Below are 14,219 nucleotides of genomic sequence, written 5' to 3' on the forward strand. Positions count from 1 at the left end.
TATCCTTTTAAAATTGCGTATTTGTATTTAGGGTATGTTTAAGTCAACTTTGTATTTGTTTTCAAAATCTACACATTATTGATCCTAACCTTGGGAATGCATGGATGGCACGGGTGTTAGGCTTGTTCAAAATGGGTACAAATTCTTACGCATCCATTGAGAAGATAAACATGATAGCTCAAAATGAGGCTAGTGTGGATATAGAGATGTTTTGGGTTTCATTGCTTGAAGCAAACAAGTTGACTAGATCTGCTGATGGATTGCAAAAAGGAGATCACGCATTTTGATCATATTTCTCTATCTATTACTTTGACTTTCAGGACTTTGTTTTTTGTGACATTGGTGATGGAAGAGTATGGATGGTGTTCTTTTAGCTGGTTGCGTAGGAAGAATATTTTGGTCAAGTTGTTAGAAAAAGCTTCTACACTCTTATCAGATTTTGTTATGGCTCCAGATGGTATTATGGAGCAGAGGATTGCAAATTATCACACTATCATGAAGAAGTCAAGATTGAAGCTCGTGTCTACCTCTTTCATGTAGAGACTCCATGAAATTAACATAGTAATCAACACTTGATTGCACAATGTAGATTGGAGTAGACCATAAACACAAACTTGATAATTAGATTGAACGAAAGTGAGTACAACAAGGTTCATTATATAGAGCTAGAGTAGGCATCTCATTTTGGCATCATACATGAAATCACAAGAAGATCCAAAAAAGCTCAAATCCACTTGAGAACTCATGGTGCTCTTTTAGGACATTTTATAAACCCTTTTACCAAGCCTAAGTGACTCCAAACCCCTCTAGAAATGCACTTCATGGGTGGATCTACACCCTATGGGTGCCTTGTCCACATGCTACCACATGGTTCTTGCTAGCTAAGCATCCACAAATAGACAAGGGGTGTTACACACAAGCATAGAATAAAGCCCATAAACCTAACATAGAAGTCTTTTCTTTGAGTCACAAATACACAAATTCTTGACCACAGTCATAGAATCTTCAAACGTTATGAATGGGTTAGAATGATCGAGTATAAATATTTAGAAAAACAATTTCAAGAGATGTACAAACGTAAATTTAAATGCCCATTGATTTTTACTAAACACACTATGTATCAAATTCAATTAATCCCCTTGCCAAATGATTGGCTAGCCATGTTTAAGAAGATAGTGTGTTTTTCTCAAAATGTTGCAAAACATAATTCTCACGATGTTTATGTGTGATGCAAAGCTATGCGAGTACATCGAGAGATGAGATCATAGAAATGGGGGTGGAGCTCACTGTGGCAACAACCTTGTAGTTCCCTTATCCTTATTCAAAGAAGCTAAGATTAATATAACCAAGTGTGTTAGTAATTACACGAATGGCGTGTCATTTTAGCCACCACAACATAGTGGTCCTTTCCCGAACAACCTCCCACTTAAAGACCAATGCAGACTATGGACATATATAAAAGGTATGTAGAGTCCTGATCTCTACGCAATACCATAAGCACTCAACAATGTGCAAAGGATGATTTCTTGTTGTGATGGTGTTTATGAAAATAAACTTAAAATTTATGAGAATTGATTATTGAGTAATGAGTGTGACCAATGATGTCTTTATACACCAAGATATGACATATACTACTTATTATTGTGGTATGGGACACTAGAATATGCCGTATGTGGATGACAATAGGCATAACCAAATTCATTTGTGAAAATTTATGAGTTTTTTATTTTTATATGACATTCTTTTTACACATTTATTTAACTACTATTTTTGGCAAGCACGATTCAGATTCTTAAGTTAGCAGTTGAGGACAACTATTGCATAATCATAACCCAACATTTCTATCATCGGCTCTAAGTTTTACAATGTTCTTTTTTATGAAATTTGAAGGATTTTATGAGAGTCATAATTATAACATATTCTAGATGCAACTTTATATATAAAAGAAGAAGGTATTTATAAAAAGAAAAAAGTGAACTTCAAAAATAAAGTATGATTTTTTATGTTCTCTTGGAGAGGAGGACTTCATGATCAAGAATCTATCCTCAGATGTGAAATATAAACATGTTACACATTTGATTTTTGAAGGTTGACTAGTACTGTGCATAGTTTTGAGCTAATTGTAGCATCCAAGTTAATTTTGGTCAAGCAAGTTGAGACAAGTCTATTAAAAGAAGCCAAAAGGCTCAAAAAGGGGGGCAAAAAGGAATTTTGGCATGCAGTCTAGAGGACTAGGTAATCATGAATGCATGACAACACTTCACAAGAATAGCCCTTACTCCCATATCAGTTCTCAAAATTACACAGTCCAAGGCTCAATTAATGATGAAAGATTTCTTTAAGCTACAAAAACGAAATGGTTTTGAAAACCTACACAATACAAATTCAAATTGTTTATCTTTGTACATAATACCCAGAGTTTTGTTGGTATTGCATTCAAGGATGACAATTGGTGCTATTGTGCTGAGCAAAATTAAAACTCGTAGAAGATGTTGCGTTGTGACTAATAAAATTGTAGCATGGCTTGCAGAGTGTCATGTATGTCTTGGTTGTTTTTGGTGATCACATCATATTAAATAATGATAGAGAGAAGATTTCTTGTAGACACAACATGCCGCCAACCAGTGCACTAAGGTCATTATGGTAACAACCCCACACAAATAACACCGCAGTAGATGCCATGTGAACCTTGAGCATCTTAAAGGCCTCCTAGGAGCTCATACTTGTGGGTCATGAGATGAACCACATGGACATTGTGGATAGGCTGCATATGGTATGAGGTTGCAGATGGTATGAGGGGGGGTCAATGCACATGCAAAGAGAGACAACAAATTAATAAGACATGTGGGTGCTGAGTAGATCATGCAATTGACAACCTCAACACCGTGGAATCATGGGTGGCGGTACATGACATAGAGAGAGACAAAGATGAAGCATACAAGGCTATGCGATATAAGTGGCACAATACAAACAGATGTGTGTGTGTGTGTGTGTGTGTGAGAGAGAGAGAGAGAGAGAGAGAGAGAGAGAAGGGGTTTTACTACCTTCTCTACATGCCATCATGTCTTGGCACTGAATGTTCAAACTTAAAATGGTAGAGCAAGAGAAAATTTGAAAGAGAGAGGACAAATATAATCAAGCCATGGATATTAAGATTTGCGAGCAAAAGTCAGATACATTACGAGTAGGCTCTCTCTCTCCAGAGTTATTAGGAGGGGGAGCGAGAGAGGAGGGAGAGCGTGCTGCGACTAGCAGGAGATGGAGGGGGGGCTGCAGCAGGAGCAAGGGGCGATGGAGGCGCCTGACGTGGCCGGTGCGCAGCAGATGGGGATGGGGTTGGGGTTGGTGGGCAGATTATTGGTGCACGCCGTGATGCAGGCCAGAGTGGGCGCGTAGACGGGCGGCAACAGGGGGGACCTGTAGCAGCAGATTGCAAAGTTGCACACTGGGGATACACGCCCCTGCATTAAAAATGTTGCATTAGTGCTGCATCAGGCACAACACAAAAACTAAGCATCCACTTACCCTGCACTTGTAGAAGGTGAGGCCGGTGAAGGGCGAAGGACACGAGAGCCGCCAGCACCACGCACTGCAAGAGCCGTTTCGGCCGCGCGGGGGTTTAAAGGTATTTGCCCAAGGACGGAGTTTGCATGGGCCCACAAACATCACTATGCACAAGCTGCAACCTGCATGTGGCCTTAACTGAACCATCCTTTGGAAACTTAGAATGCTGCATCTTACCCAAAATACAGCCTTCACAAACATGTTTGATAGGTGCTTCAAGAGGCGGCAAGAAGCAACTATATCAGATTTCTACAAACACAGCAAACTGGCAAAAATGTAGATGACCAAAACGTGCATGCCAAAGTTTTTCATCTGAAATAGCCCTTGAATCTGCAACATCATTTGCAAAATTTTATCCACACTTGTCATACAAAGTGAGCTTATAGAGTCCACGACACAAAAGGTGAGATACAACAATTTCATCACCAAAATTGAGATCATGAACTATACATCTGTCATCCATACATTTGACTATGAGTCCAAGTCTAGCAAGTGCGGATATAGACAAGAGATTCTTATTGATCCCACGTACATAAAGTGCATCAACAAGTGTGAAGGAACTTCCATTTGCAGCAGTAAGCACAATCTTTCCAACTCCCTCAATTGGATGAGAGGCATTGTTGACAGAAGTGACTGAATTCCCATGAGGGACAGACTCGAGAGAGGTGAACAATTCACGATGTGAGGTAACGTGCTCTGTAGCACCACTATCAAAATACCACACATGTGAATCTGCAACAACTCACAAGCATGCATCATGGACAGTAGAATTGTAAGTGCACTCTACGCTAAAAGCCTATTTTGCATCAACATCAGCATTACAGTCTCCTTCTATAGAAGACTCAATAATGGATGCATTTGTAGTGGAACCAACATTTGCAGTGGAACCACCCTCTTTCTTATTAGCCTCTTTTGCCTTCAACTTAGGACACTACTTGATCAAATGATCATTAGCTTTACAATAATGGCAATGCATCTTCTTTTTGCCCTTATCACCAGAATAGCCAGACGAAGTGCTGCCAGCAGAAGCATTGGGAACTGAAGTTTTGCCAATCGCAGTAGAACCATAAGAAGTGGCTGCATTGCTGTTACCACCCTTTCTTTGAGAAGTAATAAAATCTTGCTCAACTGCACGCTATCTAGTCCTGTTTTTTCTAGAAAGTGACTCTTGCAATTGCAATGTGCATAATGCATCAAACTTGACAACTTCTGGTTTTCCTTAGCTCATAAGTCTCCAAGTACTAGCAAAAGTCAAGTAAGAATCTGGTAAGGCATCAGGAACAGTCTGCACAAGGAAACTATCTGAAATGACTTCACCTGCAAAAATAAGTTGCTCATTTATATACTTGACACTAGCAAGGAACGTGTCCATATCATCTTCCTCATGCATAATCTTCGACTCCAGGTCTTTACGCAACAAAGCAATTTTAGCCTCATTGCGACTTGCATAAAGACTAGCCAAAATATCCCAAGCCCATTTTACAGATTTTGTTGAACGGATGTGAGGAACAATGGTGCCCTTCATATACAACACAATCAATGCATGAGCCTGCGCATCCTTTACATCCCAACGAGTTTGTTCTACCGTAGGCAACACAACTCTAATAGGAGCAAGACATGCAGCATCCTCAACATCGCCTACATCCTTAGAACCAGGATGTACATCAATTCCCTGCACAATATTCTAGAAGCCCTTTGACACAAGAATGTCTTGCATCATATAAGCCCACATGGGGTAATTGTCCCCATCCAACCTGTCCTCTGCAGCAAACATCTTGAAGACATATGTGTTGTTGTCAACCATGGTAAATGCTGCACCTGATGTGAAAAATGCCCAAAAATAGGAGAAATGGAGTGGGAACAACACGTGCTATATATCACAAACCGTAGAAGACAGTAAGGTACCTGTTATGCAGAAATTGGCACTGACAGAAATTCTGCACAAAATGATGAAATTGCTTGTGCAGACCTGTCTGTACTGGAAATGGAGGCCGAAATGAGCCCGAATCAGAAATCTGAGCAGACTAAGCTCTATGAGCTTGCCCAAATATTTGTCTACCTGCGAACGCTTGCCAAACCTCACTGAAAGCTGAGAAAGTGAGCACGTGTGTGCTGGAGCAGCTGGCGACTAAGCCCGGGAGGACGTAACCTGCTTTGATACCAATTGTTGGAATTGCAGAGAAACGCTCACATCTTGGAGAAGACGAAGGAAGCTCGAGGCACACAATAGAGAGTGTTTTACTTAGTGTGCAATGGAAAGATAAATAGCCCTAGAGTGATGGGCGTATATGCAATGCTCGGGGGAAAAAACCTCCTAAAGAGGGAAAAAATTCCCCGGCAGTCCTAGTGTGTTCACACACATCACTACCGCATGTATATGGTAACACTAAACATGATAGCTCAAAATGAGGCTAGTGTGGATATAAAGATGTTTTGGGTTTCATTGCTTAAAGCAAACAAGCTAACTAGGGGTGCTTATGTCTTGCAAAAAGGAGATCACCCATTTAGATCGTACTTTTCTATCTCTTACTTTGATTTTGAGCACTTTTTTTTTTTGTAACATTGGTGATGGGAATAGTATGGATGGTATTCTTTCAGTTGGTTGCGTAGGAAGAATATTTTGATCAAGTTGTTAGACAAAGATTGTACACTTTTATGAAATTTTGTTAAGGCTCCAGATGGTATTGAAAGAAAACCATAGAAAAAATAAGGTAGTATTGCATTAGCTATTAGGAAGTTAATGCTATGTAGACTATAAAGTTACCTTGGAAAATCTTCTTTGTGCTTCTTCTCAATATGACCCTCTTTCTAATTCATGCTCAAACTTATAACAAGAATATGATTGTGGCAATGCCTTGTAAGAGTGCTGACATCTTTCACAGAGGATAGGGAGCTCAAAAGTGGAAGCAAGGTTTCAAAACTGTCAAAGATCTCCACATTTGGCCATAAAATGTTGATGGATTAACATATTGAAGATTGATTCAACCATTTGCTTGTGATACCACATACATAAGAGATCATGACATAAATGATAAGGTACAAGAAGAAGCTATAAGTTGTGATTGATTTTGTATGGAAAGTTAATAAAAAGAAATCATTTGTTCTTAAGGCAATGCAGACTCTATTTAATATTTTCTATGATTGCATCCTTTGAATTTTCATAATCATAACACAACATTTCTATCATTGACACTAATTTTTACAATGTTCTGTTTTATGAAATTTGAAGGATTTTATGAGAATTATAATTATAACATATTTTAGAAGCAACTTTCTATATAAAAGAAGAAGGTCTTTATAAAAAGAAAAAGGTGAATTTCAAAAATAAAGTATGATTTTTGATGTTTTCTTGGAGAGGAGGACTTCATGATCGAGAATCTATCCTCAGATGTGAAATATGAATAAGACATTTGATTTTGAAGGTTGACTAGTGTGCATAGTTTTGAGCTAATTATAGCATCTAGGTTGAGTTTGGTCAAGCAAGTTGAGAAAAGTCTACTAAAAGAAGCCAAAAAAGGATCAAAAAGGGGGGCAAGAGGGAATTTTGGCATGCAGTCTAGAGAACTAGGTAATCATGAATGCATGACAACACTTCACAAGAATAGCCCTTACTCCCACATCGGTTCTCAAAATTACACAATCCAAGGTTCAAATGATGAATGATTTCTTTGATCTACAAAAAGCCAAATGGTTTTTAAACCTACACAATATAGATTCAAATTGTTTATCTTAGTACATAATACCCAGAGTTGGATGTCTCCTTGTTGGTATTGCATTCAAGGATGACAATTGGTGCTATCGTGCCAAGAAAAATGAAAACTCATAGAAGATGTTGCTTTGTGACTCATAAAATGGTAGCATGGCTTGCATGGTATCATGTATAGACACATGAATCTTGGTTTTTTTTGGTGATCACATCATATTAACTGATGATAGAGAAAAGGTTGCTTCTAGACACGAGCATGCCTTCAACCAGCGCACTAAGGTCACTATGGTAGTAACAACCCCACACAAACAAACAACGCAGTAGATGCCATGTGAACATTGAGCAACTTAAACGCCTCCTACGAGCTTATATTTGTGGCTCATGAGATGAACGACATTGAAATTGTGGATAGGTTGCATATGGTATGAGGGGGGTGAATGCACGTGCAAAGAGAGACAACAAATTAATAAGACATTTGGGTGCTGAGTAGATCATGCAATGGACAACCTCAACACCGTGGACTCATGGGCAGCACTGCATGACAAAAAAAGTCATCGCTATGATTAGAAACAAGCCAAATAAAGGAACTAAGCCATGGTGGCCATTGACTAGATGATATTTGGAAAAGTTGATTTATGATGTATGTTGCCTAATGTGCTATGTTTTAATAAATTCTATACATATTTTCTAATGTGAAAGATATTCTTGGGCTTTGCCATGAACCAGGGGCAAATTACAAAAGAGTTCCACTCATGGATGCATCTAGTTAAGCTATCAATTTTTGACAAAGAGCTCAAAACGGAAGAGGAGAAGGTCATGAATGACGTCTCTAACAAGTATGTTGATAGAGTTGGCAAGGTCTAATGCAAGCTCTATCCTTTTCAAATTGCGTATTTGTATTTAGGGTATGTTTAAGTCAACTTTGTATTTTTTTTCAAAATCTATACATTATTGATCCTAACCTTGGGGATGCATGGATGGCACGGGTGTTAGCCTTGTTCAAAATAGGTACAAATTCTTACGCATCCATTGAGAAGCTAAACATGATAGCTCAAAATGAGGCTAGTGTGGATATAGAGATGTTTTGGGTTTCATTGCTTGAAGCAAACAAGTTGACTAGATCTGCTTATGGATTGCAAAAAGGAGATCACTCATTTTGATCGTATTTCTCTATCTATTACTTTGACTTTCAGGACTTTGTTTTTTGTGACATTGGTGATGGAAAGAGTATGGATGGTGTTCTTTTAGCTGGTTGCGTAGGAAGAATATTTTGGTCAAGTTGTTAGAAAAATCTTCTACACTCTTATCAGATTTTGTTACGGCTCCAGATGGTATTATGGAGCAGAGGATTGCAAATTATCACACTATCAGGAAGAAGTCAAGATTGAAGCTCGTGTCTACCTCTTTCATGTAGAGACTCCATGAAATTAACATAGTAATCAACACTTGATTGCACAATGTAGATTGGAGTAGACCATAAACACAAACTTGATAATTAGATTGAACGAAAGTGAGTACAACAAGGTTCATTATATAGAGCTAGAGTAGGCATCTCATTTTGGCATCATACATGAAATCACAAGAAGATCCAAAAAAGCTCAAATCCACTTGAGAACTCATGGTGCTCTTTTAGGACATTTTATAAACCCTTTTACCAAGCCTAAGTGACTCCAAACCCCTCTAGAAATGCACTTCATGGGTGGATCTACACCCTATGGGTGCCTTGTCCACATGCTACCACATGGTTCTTGCTAGCTAAGCATCCACAAATAGACAAGGGGTGTTACACACAAGCATAGAATAAAGCCCATAAACCTAACATAGAAGTCTTTTCTTTGAGTCACAAATACACAAATTCTTGACCACAGTCATAGAATCTTCAAACGTTATGAATGGGTTAGAATGATCGAGTATAAATATTTAGAAAAACAATTTCAAGAGATGTACAAACGTAAATTTAAATGCCCATTGATTTTTACTAAACACACTATGTATCAAATTCAATTAATCCCCTTGCCAAATGATTGGCTAGCCATGTTTAAGAAGATAGTGTGTTTTTCTCAAAATGTTGCAAAACATAATTCTCACGATGTTTATGTGTGATGCAAAGCTATGCGAGTACATCGAGAGATGAGATCATAGAAATGGGGGTGGAGCTCACTGTGGCAACAACCTTGTAGTTCCCTTATCCTTATTCAAAGAAGCTAAGATTAATATAACCAAGTGTGTTAGTAATTACACGAATGGCGTGTCATTTTAGCCACCACAACATAGTGGTCCTTTCCCGAACAACCTCCCACTTAAAGACCAATGCAGACTATGGACATATATAAAAGGTATGTAGAGTCCCGATCTCTACGCAATACCATAAGCACTCAACAATGTGCAAAGGATGATTTCTTGTTGTGATGGTGTTTATGAAAATAAACTTAAAATTTATGAGAATTGATTATTCAGTAATGAGTGTGACCAATGATGTCTTTATACACCAAGATATGACATATACTACTTATTATTGTGGTATGGGACACTAGAATATGCTGTATGTGGATGACAATAGGCATAACCAAATTCATTTGTGAAAATTTATGAGTTTTTTATTTTTATATGACATTCTTTTTACACATTTATTTAACTACTATTTTTGGCAAGCATGATTTGCAGATTGTTAAGTTAGCAGTTGAGGACAACTATTGCATAATCATAACCCAACATTTCTATCATCGGCTCTAAGTTTTACAATGTTCTTTTTTATGAAATTTGAAGGGTTTTACGAGAGTCATAATTATAACATATTCTAGATGCAACTTTATATATAAAAGAAGAAGGTATTTATAAAAAGCAAAAAGTGAACTTCAAAAGTAAAGTATGATTTTTTATGTTCTCTTGGAGAGGAGGACTTCATGATCAAGAATCTGTCCTCAGATGTGAAATATAAACATGTTACACATTTGATTTTTGAAGGTTGACTAGTACTGTGCATAGTTTTGAGCTAATTGTAGCATCCAAGTTAATTTTGGTCAAGCAAGTTGAGACAAGTCTATTAAAAGAAGCCAAAAGGCTCAAAAAGGATACTAGAGTGCATAGCTATTTCTCTTGTCCTTTGATACCTCTTTGTAGGCTCATTCCATATGCTCGTGAGAGAGGTCTTTGGGATGATGTTATTGGCTTGAAATTTGAATTTTCTCCACAGAAATACATGCAATAGAAAGAAGAATTTATTGTCTCTATATGGACACGTTAGAATGACGAGACTAATGTCATAGATATGCTTTGATTTGATTAGCTTGATTGTTATTATTCTTGATGATATGCTTTGATTTGATTAGCTTGATTGTTCTTATTCTTGATGTCTATTTGCGTGAGTCTTGGCTTTAATATTTTTAGATGATATAAAAAAAGAGTGGGATGATCATTGGAAAGAAATCAATGAGGATTTTGAAAGGAATTAGCAGAGAGACCAGATTTTAAATCAATGTCAAATATAAGATGCTATATGTATGGGAAGGCAGCCACCATACTGCTGCTTGGATTGTTGCCATTAGAGAGCACTTCTCAACAATCAAGGAGAAGCATTGTAGGTTCTATGCACAATTATTGATCCTTCAAAGGTTTCAGAGATTGCACTCCTTTCAGGATTGCAATGGATGAATTTGGAAATTTGACATGGTGACATGATTGGATCATGAGATGAGTCTATAGATAGTTGTTATCTCAATTTCTTTGTAGCATGAATACTCATGCACCTGTTATTACCACACATTTTTGGGATTGGTGAATTGTTCTAATATCTGTAAAGCTGAACACAAAAGATGCTTAGAGGGTTTTCCAGATAAATACAAAAAAATCATCGCTATGATTAGAAAGAAGTCAGCTAAAGGAACTAAGCCATGGTGGCCATTGACTAGACAGTGTCGTGATGTGACACGTACATAGTGGGAATGCATGCTACAAGATCTATCTTGCAACTTTTTAGATACATTATAATATTTCCTACAATATACATATGCATATCTAAGTATAATAATAAGCTTTCTATCTGATCGTATTATTTAACTCAAGGGTAACATATTCTTACTTTACCGTCAAAAAGTACTACGGGAAAAGCGTCAATAGCTCCGCCTCTTTAACTTAGGGCAAAAAGCATTGATTCTTTCTTTCTACTATCTCATTATTATCTCACACCCTAGCTAGATCCTATATCTAGGGTAACTTCCAATTTATATATATTCTATGTATGTTTTATATTTTTCTTATATTTCCTATATTTCTTTTAAATAACTGCTAAGAATGAGTCAAATACTAGTGGGACACTAAGTGGCACAATTTTCAAAGATACACCTATTTTAATGCATTATTGCAAGCATGATTACAAAACATTGTCAAGTAGCAATGTCATGCTTTCATGCTGCATGTGGTGTCCATTGGAATCAAATGAAAGTCTAGGCTAAGGGGACCACAAGAAGACTTTTGCTGCCAAAACTGTACCCTATTTTGATGATTTTTGAATACAAGGTTCCAATCCAAATTGGAAAAAATATATAAAATGGGAGTCGTATCTTATGAGATTAATTTTGTGTCCATATTTTTACTTTTTTATTTGGAGTCACGGTTGAGGAGATATGATCAAATTATTGGACCCTAGTCTGCCCACATCATGCTAGGACAACTCATTTCAAACTTTTCCTGTTTCTATTCACACTGGCTCTTCTCTTCTTGTATAAACCCTTGGGGGTTCCCTTCACCTATAAAAGGGGACCTCTTCTTCCTTGAAAACCATTCAAGAAATTCACGAGATGATCCATGAGTGAGTGAGAGGATTGTGGCCTAATTATACTTAGCCATTAACATAAGCCTGAGCTTACACTTGCTCCGAGTGGAAAACTAACCATACTTGTAAGCTATCCTTGGAAGATCAACTATAATCAAATAAGGTCTTGAACTTGGTGCATCAATCAAAGTTGAAGTATCCTCTCTTATCTCTCCACATAATGGTGAACAACTCCCGGAGAGTTTGTCAAGTAAGATGTGTTTTATTTTGATATTTTGTTGGTTTCTTGTTGTTTTCTTTTTCATCTCTTATCTAACCTTATATCTCTAATCCAACATATATCTCTAATTTCACCTCCCTCTCTAACCAAACCTATCTCTCTCACTCTAGAAATTCATTCTCTCTATAAATTATATGTTTTCCTTGCTACAGGTACATCCCTCCCTGTAGTATCCTTATTGCCTACGGGCAAGAATAGGGCTTGGGAGGGAAACTTCTCATCTCTTCACTTCTCTCATATCTACATTTCTCACACACTATCCTAGATGAATAATCCAAATGATGTGAAGTTTTACTGCTTCCACTCTGCACGATCTATTAGAATTAACGTATGGATTAGCAGTAAAATACACTTTCAACAATGTATAGTGTTTCTCTTTGGCCCAGAAAGGCTCAATGAAATACTTATTTCATCCGATCCCATCATACTATGACGTAAGTGTAGTTATCTTGCTACTATGAACCAAGAGGATTCGTACATACAATTAATCCCAATCACTAGAGAAAACATATATATTATGGTAAGCACAAAACTACAATTTCAAAGAACAATTCGTAGCTTTTTTCTTTTGCAAATATTGAACGCCATTAACTCGTCTATTAACCCTTTCATATTACCCATGATACGATATGACCATAGCCTTCATGTTTTAATCTTTGTGTTGTTTTGATATTCTCTTTTGTGTTCTTTCTTTGTGTGTGTGAGTGCAAGAGAGAAAGAGTGGGTCTTCTTTGATTTCACTTACTTCTAGACCCTAGACTTCATGGAATCTATGGTTTAGCTCCTTCGTATAGTTTTTTACAGTTCTCTCACAAACTCTCACAGCCAAAAGCTCAATGATTTCCTAGAAAGATCGCAAATTTCTTGCCATTTTTTAGGTGAGCCCGACGTGAATCTACTAGGGTGAGAGTTTTTGGGTAACCATGGGTGATCATGTTGAGCAACAGGGTATGCATTTTGACCCAGCAACAATGCAAAAATTTCAAGCATTTGCAATGTTCATGCAATAACAACATGCCGCTAAAAGAAGGGAGATTTCAACAACCAAGGCCATACAAGCGATCGTCAGCATAATGGATCGGTTCAATCGCAAAGATGTAACCAATTACTTACGCGAGTATGTGAAGAAGATGGAGCTACATTGCGTTTCAGAAGCTGAGATGATTCAAAGCATTGAGCTAGTTATTGCTCCAAAAATTAGGGAGCATGCTAGGGTAATTAAAGATGGGCATGGGAGAAACTGGGAAGAACTCAAAGTAGCTTTAAAGGAGGATTATTTCATTGAGGACTCAGAGAGAGTGACCAAAAGGACATTCTTAGAATGGGTAGTCAAGCCAAAGAAAGGACTATCAATAATAGAGCTACTTAGAAAAATTTGAGCGGCCCTTTGCACAACCCACCAAGATAGAAAGGGCCACACTAGATGCAAAGAAGACATATCTTTTCTTACAAGCTATAGGTAGAAAGGAGACTAAAGACCGACTAGAATGAAGTTGAAGGTGCTGTCTCACTGCTTGCCAAACGACAAAGAAGAAGGGACAAGATGGTAGTAAACACTACAAGTCCTTCCACCTCAAATTTTGACAAAATGGTAAAGCCTACTTTTATAGCTCCTAAGTTTGATGAGTCTATGCTAGATGAGCTTGTGAAGAAAATGCATGACTTGAAGGTGAATCTTGCAAAGCTTGAAGAAAAAACCATCAAGCCCACTTCCTAGGCAAAGAAAAAAACCCAAAGAAGGGTTTGTTAATAAATGTATTTGGTGTGATAGTACAGACCATGTAAGAAGAGACTGTGATAGTTTCAGTGATGCTTTGATAAAAGATATTGAATTTTTTAAGGATGGTAAAATCCACTTAAGAGAGAGAGGTATACCCTTGAGAACTAACTTTGGGAAG

At 37.5% G+C, this 14,219-nt stretch overlaps 1 pseudogene; it reads left to right on the forward strand.

Moving 5' to 3' along the window:
- Nucleotides 1–2,974: 2,974 nt before the first annotated feature.
- On the forward strand, nucleotides 2,975–7,837 carry LOC147436192 (uncharacterized; annotated as a pseudogene).
- Nucleotides 7,838–14,219: the final 6,382 nt, after the last annotated feature.

Source organism: Adiantum capillus-veneris, chromosome 18 (genome assembly GCF_014529385.1).
Source record: "Adiantum capillus-veneris isolate H3 chromosome 18, ASM1452938v2, whole genome shotgun sequence".
Taxonomy (NCBI): Eukaryota; Viridiplantae; Streptophyta; class Polypodiopsida; order Polypodiales; family Pteridaceae; genus Adiantum; species Adiantum capillus-veneris.